Genomic DNA, 16,338 nt, shown 5'->3' with positions numbered 1-16,338 from the left:
TCATTATAATTAATAAAGACATGCTTACTAAAGGATTTTTATGGTGCCATAGCTGCCAAACCTGCGTGTTTTTCATAGTTGCTGTAGTGGAAAAATGACAGCATCTAAAGCAGTTTATTCACCCTCCCTTTCTGTCTGTGAACAGGAAGAGATTTCCTGCAGATTAAGAGATTACACATCCCCACAATTTCACTGATGAGCAGCTAATAGATCTATCAGCAAACATTTTATTGTAAAATAGTGGGTTGAGACTTTGGACCTCTGACAGTCAAGAAGATAGCGTAGATCAGATTAGGAGCCATCTCGCTCAAGCAGGAAATCAGGATCAAACCACTCAGGTCACTCCATACACTCTCGCTCCTGTATAAAAATAGCTGCAGAGGAGTGAATAGCCTCACTGTAACCCCACGTCATGTCACACACAAAGCTGTGTTTAAGTGCTGCTGCATGTGCCACTGAACACAGCAGCTGCCTGAAATAAGCAGTAAACACCAAGAGAACGCATCCAGCAACCATCTGTCTGTATTCTGGTTCTTCACACAAGGGTGAGCATGCACATAAACACACTTGATAACACACACACACACACACACACACACACACACACACACACACACACAGACAGACATATGAGGTGTAATAATGGGAAAACATCATGCTGTTGTTGAATGAATGAAACGTCCCAAATAGCTACAGGCAGAAAATATCATTATCATCATTAGAAAAATCTGTAACTGAGACCAGTGTACAGTTACACTTGCTGTAGAACTTCACTAATATCTTATATTATTTATCTAGCAGATTTATATGCGTTAAAGAGTTTAACAGAGGATGGACTGGGAAACACAATAATGAATGTATGACAGGATGAGTATCTGAGGATATTGTATTTTTTATACACAATACCAAACTGATGGCAAAATCTGAATATCTCAGAAATAATGCTGAAGTAATTAAAACTAATGGCTGTTACACAAACGTGTAGATATCCAGGAGGTGTTTCTATGTTGAGAATTTTGTTGGTCAAGTTACTTGACCAATACAATCGCGCTTTAAGTCCCTGCAGCAGCATGTCCCAGACCAATCTGTTGTTATCAGTCCTCACATAAACCTCTCGGTACTGAACAAGCCAACACCCCAAAATGAGAAAGTAGCGGCATGTTAGTGGGATTAGTAACTATAATGTATTGTAATCCCTTACGCTGCTTCTTAGTGAAAATGACTAAATAATGTTTTATGCCTAGCAGTGAGTGAGAATGAAAGAGATTAATGAAAAGTCCTGTACTCACACATGTGTGTGTTACTATGAGTGTGTGGGATCTTCAAAAGAAATGGGAATTGAGTACAAGAGGGAAAAATACAGGATACAGTAAATTCTATGTCGTATGTATTCTGCAAATCACAGATTAGTGATGTCTCATCAGGCTCTGCTGACTGGTTTTGAGAGTTTTTATTTCTGTTAGACATTTATCTTTCAGTGGGGAAAAATAAACATTTTCCACAATGCAACATTCGCAATTGAGGAATATTCTCCTTTAACTGTGTTCAAGTCTCTCTCACTAGATGCCACTTGGCCCACAGGCCTCTGTGCCCCGTTTCTCTTTCCTTATAGAATGATCCTGCCATCTTCCTCCCTCTCTTTCTCCCCCTCATTCTAGACACCCCCACCTCCCCTCTGCTGCAGACCCTAAGTACCACTGTGATTAGCCAGCAGGGAGAATAAGAGATTAACTTCTGACTAAGAGATTTGTATGTCAGCTTCTTAGATGCTCCTCATCTCCAGAGATTCCTATACACTGCTGTGAAATGAACACATCAGAGACTAAAATGATGCAGGATTGTGGTCTCTGCTTAGCAGTGTATTCAAATATCCACTATCAGGTGGAAGGTATTATCTCACAGCAAGTCAAGTGTTTCAGACAGAGTCTCTAGTAAGGATTATTCTGAGTGCTCAAAGCAAAAAAAAAAAGAAGATTGCAATAATTTGCCCTCGAACCTTCTCAGATGATTCAGTAACCTACAATTCTGTATAAGTGGATGGGTGCTGACATGTGTAAGTACTGTATGGATTGGGGAATTGCATGGCACACTGTAAATGAAATAATCATCTGGCTCCGCATAAACATCCCCACATAACGCCTTATGATGTGCAGTCCATCTATAGTCAGTCACATACATGTTTAATGCCAGCCTAATTTCAAATAACACCCAAATAATGCAAAATCATTGACAGTCTCTTATTATTTACTTATGATAAACGATTTGAGAACAGTAGAGAAAGTGCAAAAAGTACTTAAGAGGGGTGTTATCTTGTTTTGTGAAACTGGAATTACAACTTTATGACTTAAAACACATTGGGGACAATTGTTCTATGGTTAGTCAGTCTTACCAAACTGGTTGATTGGTTTCCATTGTGCTTCACCCAGCTCTAATGAAAAAGGCGGGTTGTGGCAATTTTTCCAGGGCTAAGGTTAAACAGTGAAACAGTGAAGAGAGCCAGCTAGATGCTTTACTAGCCTTTAAATATCATCACTAAAATTGATTTCTCCATTAAAGGAGCTATTTTCAATTTTTTTTATTGCTACATAGCAAACATTAGCATTAATAGCTGTTTACTTACCAGATTTGCCTAGACTTTCAGCCATCTTTGAATTTACAATATAAGAGGTTATAATAAACCCTCTAAGCAGCGCAAGTTTTTCAAGGCAGACTGGACGCTCCAGTGACTCTGCATTATAAGTGACAAAACGGTCCGACTGGGCTGGAGCTAGCTGGTTAGCATGATAACTTGATGCTGAACTTTTCTTCTAGACTGGTCAGTAAATAGTTGTTAATGTGTTGGCTATGTAGCAATAGCAAAACATACAAATGGCTCCTTCAAGGGAACAGGAATGGGTCATGTTCAATTCTTAGTTTAACATCCCAGCTGACTGAACCAGCCTAGTACACTGCCACATTTTGAGACACAAACTTGACCCTATATATTACTTTATTTTATCAATTATAGATCATTATCCACAGAAATGAGAAGCATCTGATTCGCACAATCAGAGACAAAAATAAGGTGCATTTGAAAATAATCAAACCCGAATCCGACCCACCGACAGTCTACTCAACAAAACAGCTTGAACAGTAACATTATCAGAATTGATTGGGTTGCCTTTGGTAGCAGAACTCTACAGACAAAATCCAAAAACTATTTTTGTTTTCCAGCATACTGCCACTTTAGGACTACTTAAAATTTGACTCAGTTTTGTGTATTTCCTATGAAAGACTGAAAGAGGCCAAGTGTCCAACATGTTATCTCTTGACCTGACTGACATGCTATAGATTTGGGAAATGGGTTTCTGCCCACAGAGTGACCGCACGAGTCAGGCATGAGGCAGTGTGGATTGTTTTTAGTTTTATGCGACACACTTACATTGGAGCACCAGTGTGATGACTCACTCAAAATGTGACTTATTAATAGAATCACACATGACTTTCTGTCACTCTGGCTCAACTCTAATACTGGACATCACACAGACAGGAAGGGACAGAAGAGCAAAAACATAACCTAACCATACATAAAGTGCTCCCAATGAGCGTTAAAAAAATGCAGGCATGGCAAGTGATGTGATATAAGCTAGTTTGGGGAATGTTTAAGGGGACAAAACAAGAGGTGAATGGTAATATCATAAAGTAACCAATATGATATTTGGGGTCAGATTTACATACATGAAAATGCAGAGTGCTGAGCCATAAAATTGCGCATAATTATCATCTAAATTAACAAAATGAGACCAAGTTGCATGTCTTTAATATGCAGTAAGAAACTTGGGCTGTTATATTTTTTTTAATTCATGCAACTAGAATATTTAAACAAGCTTCCAAGGAATGAAAAAGAGATGGAATGACATTGTAAAAGTACATAGTAAATAGTAAAACACAACAAAAAAAAAGTGATCCAAAGCAAAAGGTGGAACAGATGATGCTGATGCAGGCAGAGAAAATGGCTCAGAGGAGGTTCTGGTAGCAGCCACTGACATGGCTGATGTGTCCTTTGACTCCCAAAGTAACTCGATCAAAATGTACATTGCAAATCAGAAGAGTTAAATCACTACGGTCCATTAGCCAAGTTCATTGTTTTTTTTAATACACCTGTGTTTTTCTCTTTAAAGATGTAGATTTTAAATGGAGATATTTCCATTTAAAAGTGGTCCTTGCACAGTGCGTGAAGGTTATCAAATCCGGCAGAATCTGTCATCAAGCAGACTTCCTCCTGTTGTTTGCACACTCCTCCATTAAGCACATCTGCATTTGTCTTGGATGACAGTCAAATTGCGACTCCAAGCTGCTGTGCATGTTTGATGCACAATATTACACACAGACTTTTCCAGGTACAGCATGCACCTATAATTAGGGACTAAAAGCATGGTAAATTAAAGTCACTTGTTGACTCAACTCCGGTATCGTGGTGGGATTTCAGAGAAGACCTAAAAACTGTTTTACCTGAAACAGAAGCAGCCAATCAAAACTGAGAAATTTAAAACAGGGTAGTCAGTCAAGGTATCGCCACTGTGGATACAAATACTGTTTACAGCAAGGATGCGCAGTTCCATGATGCTCTTGTGATGGGCTGCTTCAAATAGTTGGGAGGTTAATAAGATTCTGTACAGCCCCACATCTGTTGTGTATTTAGAACAAATTATTCACTCGATTTGAAAGTGATCCCAGCCCTGTGGCTCCCTGGCTCATAAGCTGCCTTCATCACCTCTGTGCAGAACACAGTGACACTGTGCTAAGCTGTTTAATAGGCAAAACTGCAAATGAACTGTTAACAAGTAGTTTACTGTATAACATGTTTTACATACAGAACACTGGTGTACCACTTGTACAGCAAAGTGTTTTATTAAAGATGCCAGATTGTGTGTTGTCGCTTACAGAAGGTAATCATGACAGTGGACTGAAAAGTCAAAGTCAGAAAGTTGCATAATTAAAGTTAGAATTCATTCATTTAATAAAAATCCAAACTGCTGAGATAAAGATGCAATAGTAGCCCTTTCGCTCTATCAGATTTAGGCTAAAGCAGCATGTTATGCTACCATATTTGACAAACAACTGTGAAGACTGCGTATTATGTATTAATTGGCCAGCATGTCACTGAGGCAATCAAAGCCATGTGCCACTTCCTTTTGCTTGCAAAGCAGCCACTTTTCCTGGATGAAAATATCAAATTCAGTTTAATTTGGAGTATCTTGCCAATTCAATAGTGATACTGCAGGAGGACCAGGACAAAACAGTAACTGGTTTATACTTTCCTTCCTTGTCATCTACTGCTGAGGTATCTTTGAGGAACCAACCAAACCACTGTGGAACCACAGTTTAGCTGTATGAATTAGACTGTGGCTATGCTGATAAAAGTTCCCTTGAGTGTGTGCAGCCTCTAAACACTCGACTATCTCCAATCCCCCTGGGTTGTAGTTGCAAAAGGATGATCTTGCTTTTAGCCAATCAGTGTGTCTGATCAGATCAGACAGGTTAGGAAGCTGAAGATAATAAAAGATCTCTGGTGGAAATGTAATATTTTTTTTATTGCTGACACACAAGGATCACTATATTTAAAAGCAAAGAAGAGGCACCAGTACACACCACACACCTCACACACACAAGCCAATAGACACTTGCATACCTACACTCTCATTTAAAAAAAAAAAAAAAGGATATTATTAGGGTTAAAGTTCCAACCTGTAATATTCCGTCCAATCGATGGTGATAATGTGACATAAGAGAAGTCATTAAGATATCAACAGGGTAGGCTGCAATTAGCAACAGGTTAAACATGCCATCAGAGCTGAGGAACCCAATGTGAGTTCCTTTTGTAAGGTGGAGATTGATAAAAAATAAATAAATAAATGAGTGATATACTATGGTGGCTGTGTATATGTCAGCTTCTTTCGATGTCTTGCCCTCTTGTGGCCAAAAATTCATTGATGCACTTTTAAGGGGACATTCTACAAAAATACATCTCTCACTTTAAAGTTTGCAGCTCCTTAATGGAGATCAGCAGCTGCAGTCAGCTTGGATTCACAGCAAATACAATGAATTCCAATGGTGACAAAAAAACATAAAAACGTCCATAGAAACTATAGCCAGACTGATACAGGATTTTTTAGGCCAATATTGATATTGATATTTGAGAGTTAAGAAAAAAAACGATATTTCAACCATTTATTAGCTTCCTTGTAATATGTAACACAAATTAACCTTTTAGATAATGTCATCTTAAATTTGTTGATTTAAACTGCACCCAAAAAATATAATGGGAAGGACATTTTACAGTTGAAAAGTTGACTTATTAATACACTCTGGTGGACAAAGTATAGAGTGGTGACTGCATTCCAAACTAGTACATCATGAAATACAGTACTTTTGGTACCGGTGTTGTGGAAATTAAGGTATTTCTTTAAACACGTTATAAATGAGAAACCCGGTTTTTACTTAGTTGGGGTACACAATGAAACAAAATGTTTCATTGTGCTATCAGGCTATCTTTTAATGCAAATCCATTCAAATCAAATTTAACTAAGATGTAGCACGACTCTTTCCTGGTATACTTTGTGTATCAGACTGTTCAATAATGGTAAAAATACAAGTTATACTGTTAATATGACCTCACAATGTCCATGACTCTGGACAGACATTTAAGACCTAGCTTTAATAGGGCTGCAACTAACTATTATTTTCAATTTAATCTTTAATCTGCACTATTTTGTCAATTAATCATTTGTCTATAACACATTAGAAAACAGTAAAAATGCACAAGGCAATCTCATCTCTTCCAGTGAGTCAGCTGTGGTTAGTTTGCACTGTAGCTCCAAAAGCATGTTATCTATGGACTGAAAATACAGGACAGCACTGACACGGCTGAGGACAGAGCCTCTATGAAGAAACCGTATGCCAGTTGTATATTACTTTGAACAATAGTACAGGATGCAAGGCAATCAGCTAAGCGGCCGCCCATCCAGAAAGTCCTCCCTCAACACCGCACTGTTCAATGCCAGCTCTGTCTTCTCTCAATCATGTGCCCAAAACAAAGTACCATCCTGTCCTGGCATCTACCACCAGACTCTCTCCTGTTTCCTCCTCATCACATGGGGGGAGAGAAAAAGAAAGAGACTGCATCACTGGTGCAAATGCATTCATTCGGTGGGAAGTACAACTTGACGCAGTGTGTGACCACCAAGGTGGATATTGCTTAGACTCTATCACATGCCACAGCATCATAGAAGCCCAAATCTCAATCCACTGACAGAGAACTCCTGAGCAGAACAGGCAACCTCTGTAAAAAGATCAGTGTAAGATTTAGGTGTCAAATCCCATACAACAGCCCATCGATGGATAATGACCAAAACTGCAGCTCTCGATGATGTATTCAGACTTTGGGGTTTCTGAGGTGGCCTTTCTTCTATCTGTCTGGCTGAAGCGTCTTTTGCAATTCTATCAAGCACTATGAGCACCAAGAGACACTCATACCAACCCCATACTCTGACTTTCATATGAGGAGGGCAAGTGAAAAAAATGCCCTTTGGCAGTAGTTACCAACCTTGAGGTCTAGAATACAAATAAAACAAAATCCTGCTTCACATAATTATGGCTTCTTTTCTGTGGTCTTTGTTTTTTTCTCATTAAATACTGTAAACTTTATATAATTCCTCCTCAAGCTGTAAAACGTTTTTATTGAACTGCTCACAACTATAAACAGTATTTAAAGATGGACGTAGCCTCCTTGACGTCACCCATAGGTTCTGTAAGAGCAGTTTTGTAAATCATAGTGGGCTGCTCATTCTCAAACCAGCACACACTCAATTATGCAGAACTTTAAGCCTTAATAAAATTTAAAAGGGTGAGTTACATAAAACATTCACCCCCTAAAGTTGGTCATGAAGGGGGACATTAGACCAAAACCATTTTTTGTACAAGGCTATAAACATGTTTATTTTTGCTGTAAAGTTGGGCATTTTAACATGAGAGTCTATGGGGTTTGACTCACTCTGGGAGCCAGCCTCTAGTGGCCATTTGAGAAGCTGCGGTTTTTGGCACTTATGTGTTGGCTTCATTTTTCAGCCCTGGAGGTTGCTGCTTGCTCACAACTCATAGATATGCATCCTGTGCTTCCAAGTTAACATTGCTTTGTATTACAGAGAAAAAATAGTAGATATTTCTGGCTAAACTGCAACAGCATGGACTTACTGACTGACTGACTGACTGACTGACTGACTGACTAACCGAGTGGTCATAATTCCATTGTTGGTCAGCTGAATGCCATGTGACTGAGGAAGAGATTTCCATTGGTCGCTGCTCTTTGAAAATGAATTGACACAAACAGGTTCTATTAGGGGGCGTTTACAGCCTGCAGTGTCATCGACTGAAACCACCTCTTGACGTGCACTTCAAGTCTGTGTTGCGGTTCGCTTAACCTGTGCATTGTGAACACAAAGCACTCCAGGTTTGCTTCGCATTTGCCATTGTATGACAAATCACATGCTGTTGCACTGAGACACATGAAAAATCATATAGATGCAAGCATGACCGCTGGTAAAAACAGCAAGACGGGTGGACGAAGATTAGTTTGGTCCGAGGAAATAACTACTGTACTTCTCCAGATATACAATGAACACATCAAATGGCAACTGTGTACTACCTCCCCCTTCTCTCTCTCTCTCTATCGCTCACACACACACTCACACATACACACTCTTTCTCTCATCAGGTTGTACTTTGTTAATGATAATAAAGAAGTGCAGCCACCTTGTTCCAGGTGAAAGCTACCCATAATCCAAAGCAGTAAAGGTCTGATATCTGTAGTGTGAACAGAAAGAGGACTGAGGCTCCATCAGAGTTGAAGTGGACCATAATGAGAGCTGAGTCCTCTTTCAAATGAACTCACAACGTAAAAAAAGTCTCTTTTCTGTTGGTTCACTTTAACAGGACTGAGTTTGGTTAATTTAAAAAAGATTATATGTGAAAATACCCAAATATTCTGTTGCTTCTAACTTTCCCTTTGAGTCATTATTTTACAATTAAATATAGCCAAAATGACAGCACAGCCATTGTTGTTACGTGAATGGTGATTTTGTCAGACGACACCACGGTTATAACATCAGGATTTTAGCAGTGCAGAGCAGCAGCTTGGAAGTTAACATGTAGTCTTAATGGTCCGAGTTTCAGTCACTATTTCATACTTGTTCCCTTGTCTGACAATGGGAACAGAAAAAAACATGTAAAAAAGAACAGCTTTATTGGAAATTCATCTCTATCATAATACTGTATGTGTGAGCACAGAGAGTAGGAGAGAGACAAACAGATAATAGGCTGAAACTGACTGACACTAGGCAGAATCCAAATAGCTTACGAGGTGGTCCAGACATGTGCTAGGTTTTGACCTAGTCTTGTTATACATGCAGTCAGACCCAGATAATATAGGGCATGGATTTCAGCCAATATAAAGTTTCAATTAAACAGGCAGCTGTTCCCATAAGACATGGATTTGAGCCTCTTCTCCATCTACTGCTGATTACTGGACAGGATAGTGTCAAGGGTATAATACAGTGCCGTAATTATAATACTGAGGGTTGATGCATTACCCCATATTCCAATATGCTCAAAATGTCTCCCCCAATATTTCAACATAAAAATAGAAATAAAAAATTGCTATACTACAACAGGCAACCACGCACCACTGTCTGTAATTATAATCACAACTTAACAGATTGGCATCATTATTACTGCTGGTTCTATTATTATGGAGTGCCGTATCCCAGCAGAAGCCGTTGCTTGACTGCTGGGGGTAGGTAAAATCAGTGTCAAACACTGTACAGTGCAAAACTCGAATCTAATATGATATGTAATATTTTTGTAAAGTGTTGTAAAAATTATATTTTTCTGAATGGTTAATGGTTGTCTTTCAATATTATGCTAAATTCCCATCAGAACGTTAACTTGTTAGCATACGTTCCATGCACTTGCTAGCATTGCATGAATAGGATCCGTTAATGTTGCCATCAGTTGTTCATGGGACACTTATGGGTCAATTATTGCAACATCAGTATAACCAATAATAACACTTCACTTCGGCCAGGACATGCATGCCAATGTTAAACAGGCAGCTGTTTCCATAAGTGTAATTTTGTCCCCCAAATACTTCATGGTTACAGCCCTGGTATAATAATTTACTCCTACTTAGAGCCCACCTGACCAACAGGCTGGCATTTATCCCGAGTAGTTTGACCTTATGCAAGCTGCAGTTCATCTATGATATCCATCAGTACATCCTCAAATAGCACGAGTTGTTCATTAAGCCAGTCTGCACTTAGAAAGTGTAGAAATACTGCAATATGACTAGTAAAAACATAAGCACCTGTTTGCCCTCAAAGCGATACAGTATATACCTTATGTCTAGAAAGTACCAGACTGAAGTCAGTATTGTACTGTATGTAAACACACGGTTGAGAGCTAAAGCTACAGAACATGTGCACAAAACACATCACATCATTATCCAATCCTTTTCAGCTTTTATATGTCTTTCACTCTGCAAATACAGCATTGTCTTTTTGTACCTAGAGAGAGAAAAGGGTTTAGTCAATGGTTCTCAAATTGGAGGGTAGGCTCCCCCTGGGGAGGCAAAGAGCCAATGCAAGCGGGCGTGGATGACCAGGGGAAAAGTATTAGTGAAACTAAGTTGAATGAGTATGAGTTATGTAGGGAAAACAAACCAACAAGAGTTAATTGATGCTATCGTGCTGACCTTTATTTCACTATAATTCAACATGGATCCTTTTTATTAGTTATCTCCCCTATTATTGTTAATGATTGATAGAAATTATGGGGTGTGGGTGGGAGTGGGGGGGCTGAGGTTTTTTGGATTCTGAAGAGGGGCATGCTAGAGGAAACTTGAGAACCACTGGGTTGATCAAATACTTCAGTTTACATTTTTAAAGACCAAAATCAAATCCCTGCAATACTTTAATGCCAGACAGGCTCATGTCCCTTCATAGTTTCATTCCATCGACAAAGACACAGCAGGGTGCTCCTTTATTCTCACACTGAACTATGTTGCACCCTAAGACTGAACAAACTTGTTAAGTTTTTTTTTCATTCCTGCAAAGGTAAACCAATAATGCAGCTGGATGAGAATATATATTTTACGAAGACAAAGAGCTTTAATCTAATTTTACAGGAACTTAGTGAATTTCTGTGTCTATGTCTGATCCAATAGTGAAGAAGAGAAGAGACAGGAGAAGCCAATGACAAGCCATACAGAGGGGCAGTCAATTCTAACAGCAGAGGCCAAGCGGGCCAGACATGAGCTCTCGTCTGCTCCAGCCTGTCAAGTCCAGCAGTCACAGTCTCACCTGCTGCCCACAAGCCCTTGAGGTGACTCATCGTTGGAAGAGAGAATGACTGGGGACTTTGTCTGCTGCAGGTGACTCCAAAAACTACACTGTTGTCCAGTTTTTTGCACCTAGCCTAGCAGGATGGATAAATACATTTGTTAAATGTGATTCTATGGATGCATATGGACCATTACAGTGTGCCTTTGTGAGAAATCTGGTTAAGTATGTGCATGTTAGAAAAGACAGTACTTAAATGTATTGCCTTGAATCAGACCAAAAGTAATGCAGATGCTTTACCCCTTTCAGTCAGCATCTAATCAAAAGCTTGAATATATCCCTCAGAATAGGCAAGATCACCAAACAGGAAGACCAGATGGCACCTGTAGCCAAGCTGTGACGTGGTGTGAGCCAGCTGTGAATGCTCCGCCTGCACGACTTAAAAATATGACAGGCAATCCAAAAATTAAGCTGTGTAGAGAATCTGCAAAATCCATGCATGGTAGCCACTGAATGTTTCAAACAGGCTTTACAATGCCATTCCTAGCCCTCAAAAATATACCTGCACAGGATAGAGTTTGTTTGGGTTTAAAGTATACAGTGGCCATTTAAAAAATTAAATGAAAAAAAACACACATTAAGCAGCAGTGGTGCACTGAGAAGGGTGTAGGAGTCAACAGGGTCATGGAGGAGCTTCTAGCAAGTCCCTCCAATGGTCAAGCTTGAGCTTACTAAGCCACGCCACTTGATCATGGTAGTGAGGAGGGTGACAACTGGGATAACTGTTTTAATCAGAGGCTTCACTCAGTTATCCTCTCGGGTACAGAGTAAAGATTTATCCAGTTGTGCACAAAATCATTCCTGCAGATTTTCACATAAGCCCCAAGAAAGAAAGTACTTAACAAAAGGAGGCTGTGTAATCCAAAGTAGGGGGCACTGAATCTCAATAGTAGGGTACCAAGCTACATATGAGGACCAAGTGTGACACGTTTGTAATGTCATCTCTCTCTACAGCTGGACCGAGGACCTTTCATGTCGCTTAAATGACACAACCACGCGATATCTCGACTGCCTTTTACCTTACATTTAGCTAACTCAAGATTGGTAAATGTTACACACGGACTTGGCAAGCAGACTGATGCTGCACATAGGCTACACGTACAAAGAGCGTCGTTTTGTTTTTTATTAAAATTAATTATACTATTTAGCTCCACGTATCTATAAAATATTATATAGCTATACATATAGGCTACAAGAAAATAATGAGTTTAAATGCGTTACAAGGGCTACACATGAATGTTATAACGTTTTCAGTGCCTTACCAGAGAAGTACCAGTGTCCTCCTCCAACTCCAGATAGCTCCACACAGACCTTGCCTCCGCTCAGTGCTCGGCTGCCGTGTCGTCTCGTCCTGCCTCTGCCCCGCTACGTCCGTCCGCCTTCCTTCCAAACGGCGTTAATGTCATGTGTTTCCCTGTGAACTGTCCTCGTAATCTTCTCAAAAGTGGGATGTTAAGAGTTCCCGGGTTCCGCCTACCGCACCTCACGCACGGCGACTCCAATCAAATCATTGTTGTATGTTCTGCTGCGAAGCCCGAGCTCGCCGCGCAGGGACACGAGAGCCCTCTTCTTTGGCACGCGCCTTTTTAATCGTTTTGGGAATGATGACTGGCGTTAGATTGATATCATAACCCGGTTAAAAGGTCGTTTCCGCTGCTTTCCACAACGCGGGCAATGTAACTGCTATTTCACACGGTGATGGTGTCGGGGTATATTTCATGTTCATGGATTTATCGTCGTGCTTGAGCGCGCATTATCAGACAATGAGGCAGTGAATGACCGCGAGGAGACCACTCAAACACACGCCTTGCATGCTTTTCTTCTCTTTTTTTTATTCCCCTTAGAATGGTTCCAAAAATAGACCTAAAATAACTAACGCGGACCTTTAAGAAAAAGCAATACAGCCGAAGTGTTTTTTCATAACACGCAATCAACAACGTAAACAGCTGCCAGAGCCATGTGCCACCAAAGCCCACTGTTGCTTACGCACATGGATACGCAAGCTTCATTTCTAGGTCATCAGCGGCAGCGCGTTTTGATGTCACAGCGCTCCGGGGATCGTTTCTTTTCTCTCTTCTAGCTCGTGTGCACCGAGGAAGACACATACCTGCAGTAGAATTACCTGTGCGCATTCATGGGGGGTGACAAATAGAGCCAAACACACATTTCCCATAGCTCATTTTTGTAGGTCATTACCCAACACACACACAACTATACACTTTACCTGTATTTGCAGTTCTATTTATTATGTATCTTCCCCCCATTTATTTGAAATTGGGAGCTGCTAGATTCAGTTCTCTCCCACAAATACAAGGCTCTTAACCAGCAACCACAGTTTCCTTTAAAGCTGTCACAGCAAACCTGACCTTGTGGAAAGCAGGGGACATTTAACCATCTGGGACAGATAAGCTCAGCATCTTCTCTTGAGGTTGACCCAGTGGGGAATGGCTACCCATAGAGGAAAGGGCTAGAGATGCTGAGAAAGAGGCTTGTGCATCCCAGAGGTCAGCAGAGGAGCTCAACAGATGTATGCTATAGTTCATAGAATCTCAAGTGCATGAAGGCATGCGCTTTAATCTGCAGTTTAATTCCAGAACACTGTCCCCTGGTTTTCCTCTATTCACAAATAACACGTTAGTGTGCTAATTTAAGCGCTGTCAACTAATGAAGAGGAGAGGGTAAATGCGAAGGACATCTGGCAACTGGTTCTGGAGGCACAGCATTTTCATTCAGCTGTATGAACTCCCCCTGCTCTTCTTTTAATGGTGTGTATGAGCCAAGCCTTGCCTCATCTGTCAGTTTAAAAAGGTGATGCATGTGCAGCGCTCCAGAGGACTTTCTGACTGCAAAGAGCAGTGCACTGCAAGGTGTATCCATAGAAACTGGGTGTAACAAAGGTCTGCAGCACAAGTTAGATGACCACCGAGCAGAGATACTAAATCACTCACAAAGTGTGGTAGCAATTAATGTATTTTAGCTCATGAATCATATGCCAGGGTATACGTCTACAGACTGGGCCGGTACATGAGCTAATTCATTCAAGTAACTGCACTGAAATTGGTGACACTCTAAAAACAGTGGAGGATGAAATGAAATACACAACATGTTAACATGTTAACCATATTTGTTTTAGCGTGACAGCATGCTAACGTTTGCTAAATAGCACCAAAAACAACTGGTGGGAATGTCTTGATTTTTATTTAAATCCAAGTATTGGACAAAGAAATTTTACCAGATGATGGTGCTAGCTGAAAAGGTCAGGAGATGATTACTATTCATACCTTGGGCACCATGAATGTATGTAAAAAAATTTCATCGTAATCTATCCAGTAGTTTTTGAGTTATTTTAGTGTCTAGACCGTACTGGCAGACCAACTGGCAGACCTACATTTCATCCCCAGGGCTGTTCCACAGTCATCCCTAACAACATGCAGTCTTCATTTTGGATACAAAGAACTTCCACTGAAAGGAGCAGAAAAGGTAAAATAAAACTAATTTTGGCTGTCTGCATTCTTTCTGTTTTTGTATGGAGATGACACGTTGTACCTTTGTATTGCTGCCAGGTATACATCATTTATTTTAATCAGTCAGAAACATGTGTAGTTTGTCTTTCAGTTAGTTGGCAGGATGACATAAATTATTAATGTTCATAAAGATCATGATTTTACCCTATGAAAGTAACATCCAATTTATTAACTACTGACAGAAAGAAAGTAGCTTTTTAAAATTTCTGCTTTAAAAATATTCTCTCAACTTGGCTACCACACAGATTACCATCACACTCCTTTGAAATGCTCATTACAACACAATCTTTTTGTTCCAACACTGAAGATGAATTGTTTAAAGTTAGTTTGGTTTCAACTTCAAGTTTCATCCATCCATCCATTTCTGCAGTCTTTCAGGTTTAAATAACATTTTTTAACAAGAATCGTGTTCACAAAAACTCAATGATGACTTGTTGGTCTAAAGCAGTTTCATTTTTTGCTTGCTCTCAAAAGAATGTAGTGGTGCACATTCGTGGAAAAAAGCAGTAAGTCATCTTTGTACAAACTGCAATACACACACTATTGAACCTAAGGTTTTATATCAACAAAGCAGTACAGCCCTGTGAACAGCTTTGAATGGATTTCTGGAAACAATGGGAGCCTGTGACTTCTGGGAGGTCAGGGCAAACCTGCATAACAGTATAATAGCTTATAACTTTGGTAACTGTGGTAAATACTTAAGTGGATTTACACATTTCAAAAGGTAGATCTAAAAGAAAAAAAACAACCCTATTATTTTTAGACTGCACGGATATCCTTTTATCCAGTTATCATCCTGCACCAAAAGAAAAACTGCCTGTGTAATCTTCCCTTGATTGCCTTGAATCAAATTTGGAACAATCCTGTTTTTTTGAAGAAGGGTCTTTTCCAAGTAGCTTCCCTCACACGTATGGAGCTTGATTTGTGGCCTCCTGTCCATCCTCCACAGCCCCACAGCCCCCACCATGCACATAATTAGGAAAAAGAGGAAGAAAAGATCTCATCACAGACCACTAAGCCCATTCAGTTTATTTTGCTGAGCCCTGTTGGAAGATGCTGCAATCAAACTCAATTAAGGTCAATCTCCCTGTGCATTCTTCATTTGGGGAAGAAATGCAGTCACTGTGTGATTATCCAAAGCACAGCATGGCCAACTCATGGCCATGGAAATTATGTGGTTATGGAGTTACCTGAGAGCCGGTTTGAGTGAGATGGTGCTTTATGTAGGACTATAGGCAGCTTGGTGAAGGTTTATTAATGCCTTGTGAATCGAGTGTGGGGGTGACTCATACTCATGCTGTGTGAACATCAGCTAACACTGACGACACTTGACATGGTGCCTTGGGGGCTATATGCATGAGTCAGTTTGTAGGTGTTAGAGA

At 40.1% G+C, this 16,338-nt stretch overlaps 1 protein-coding gene across 2 annotated transcripts in view; it reads right to left on the bottom strand.

Moving 5' to 3' along the window:
- LOC111222114 (sodium-coupled neutral amino acid transporter 3-like) overlaps positions 1-12,826 on the bottom strand; it is a 37,848-nt gene extending 25,022 nt beyond the window's left edge. For both annotated transcript variants that reach the window (XM_022745688.1, XM_022745689.1), the window contains exon 1: positions 12,695-12,826. The gene's annotated coding sequence lies outside the window, so the exon portion shown is untranslated. The remainder of the gene's footprint in view (positions 1-12,694) is intronic.
- Between the last annotated feature and the right edge of the window lie 3,512 nt (positions 12,827-16,338).

Source organism: Seriola dumerili, unplaced genomic scaffold, assembly GCF_002260705.1.
Source record: "Seriola dumerili isolate Sdu_G_001 unplaced genomic scaffold, Sdu_1.0 BDQW01000089.1, whole genome shotgun sequence".
Lineage (NCBI taxonomy): Eukaryota > Metazoa > Chordata > Actinopteri > Carangiformes > Carangidae > Seriola > Seriola dumerili.
This window is presented reverse-complemented; position numbering and strand designations above follow the sequence as displayed.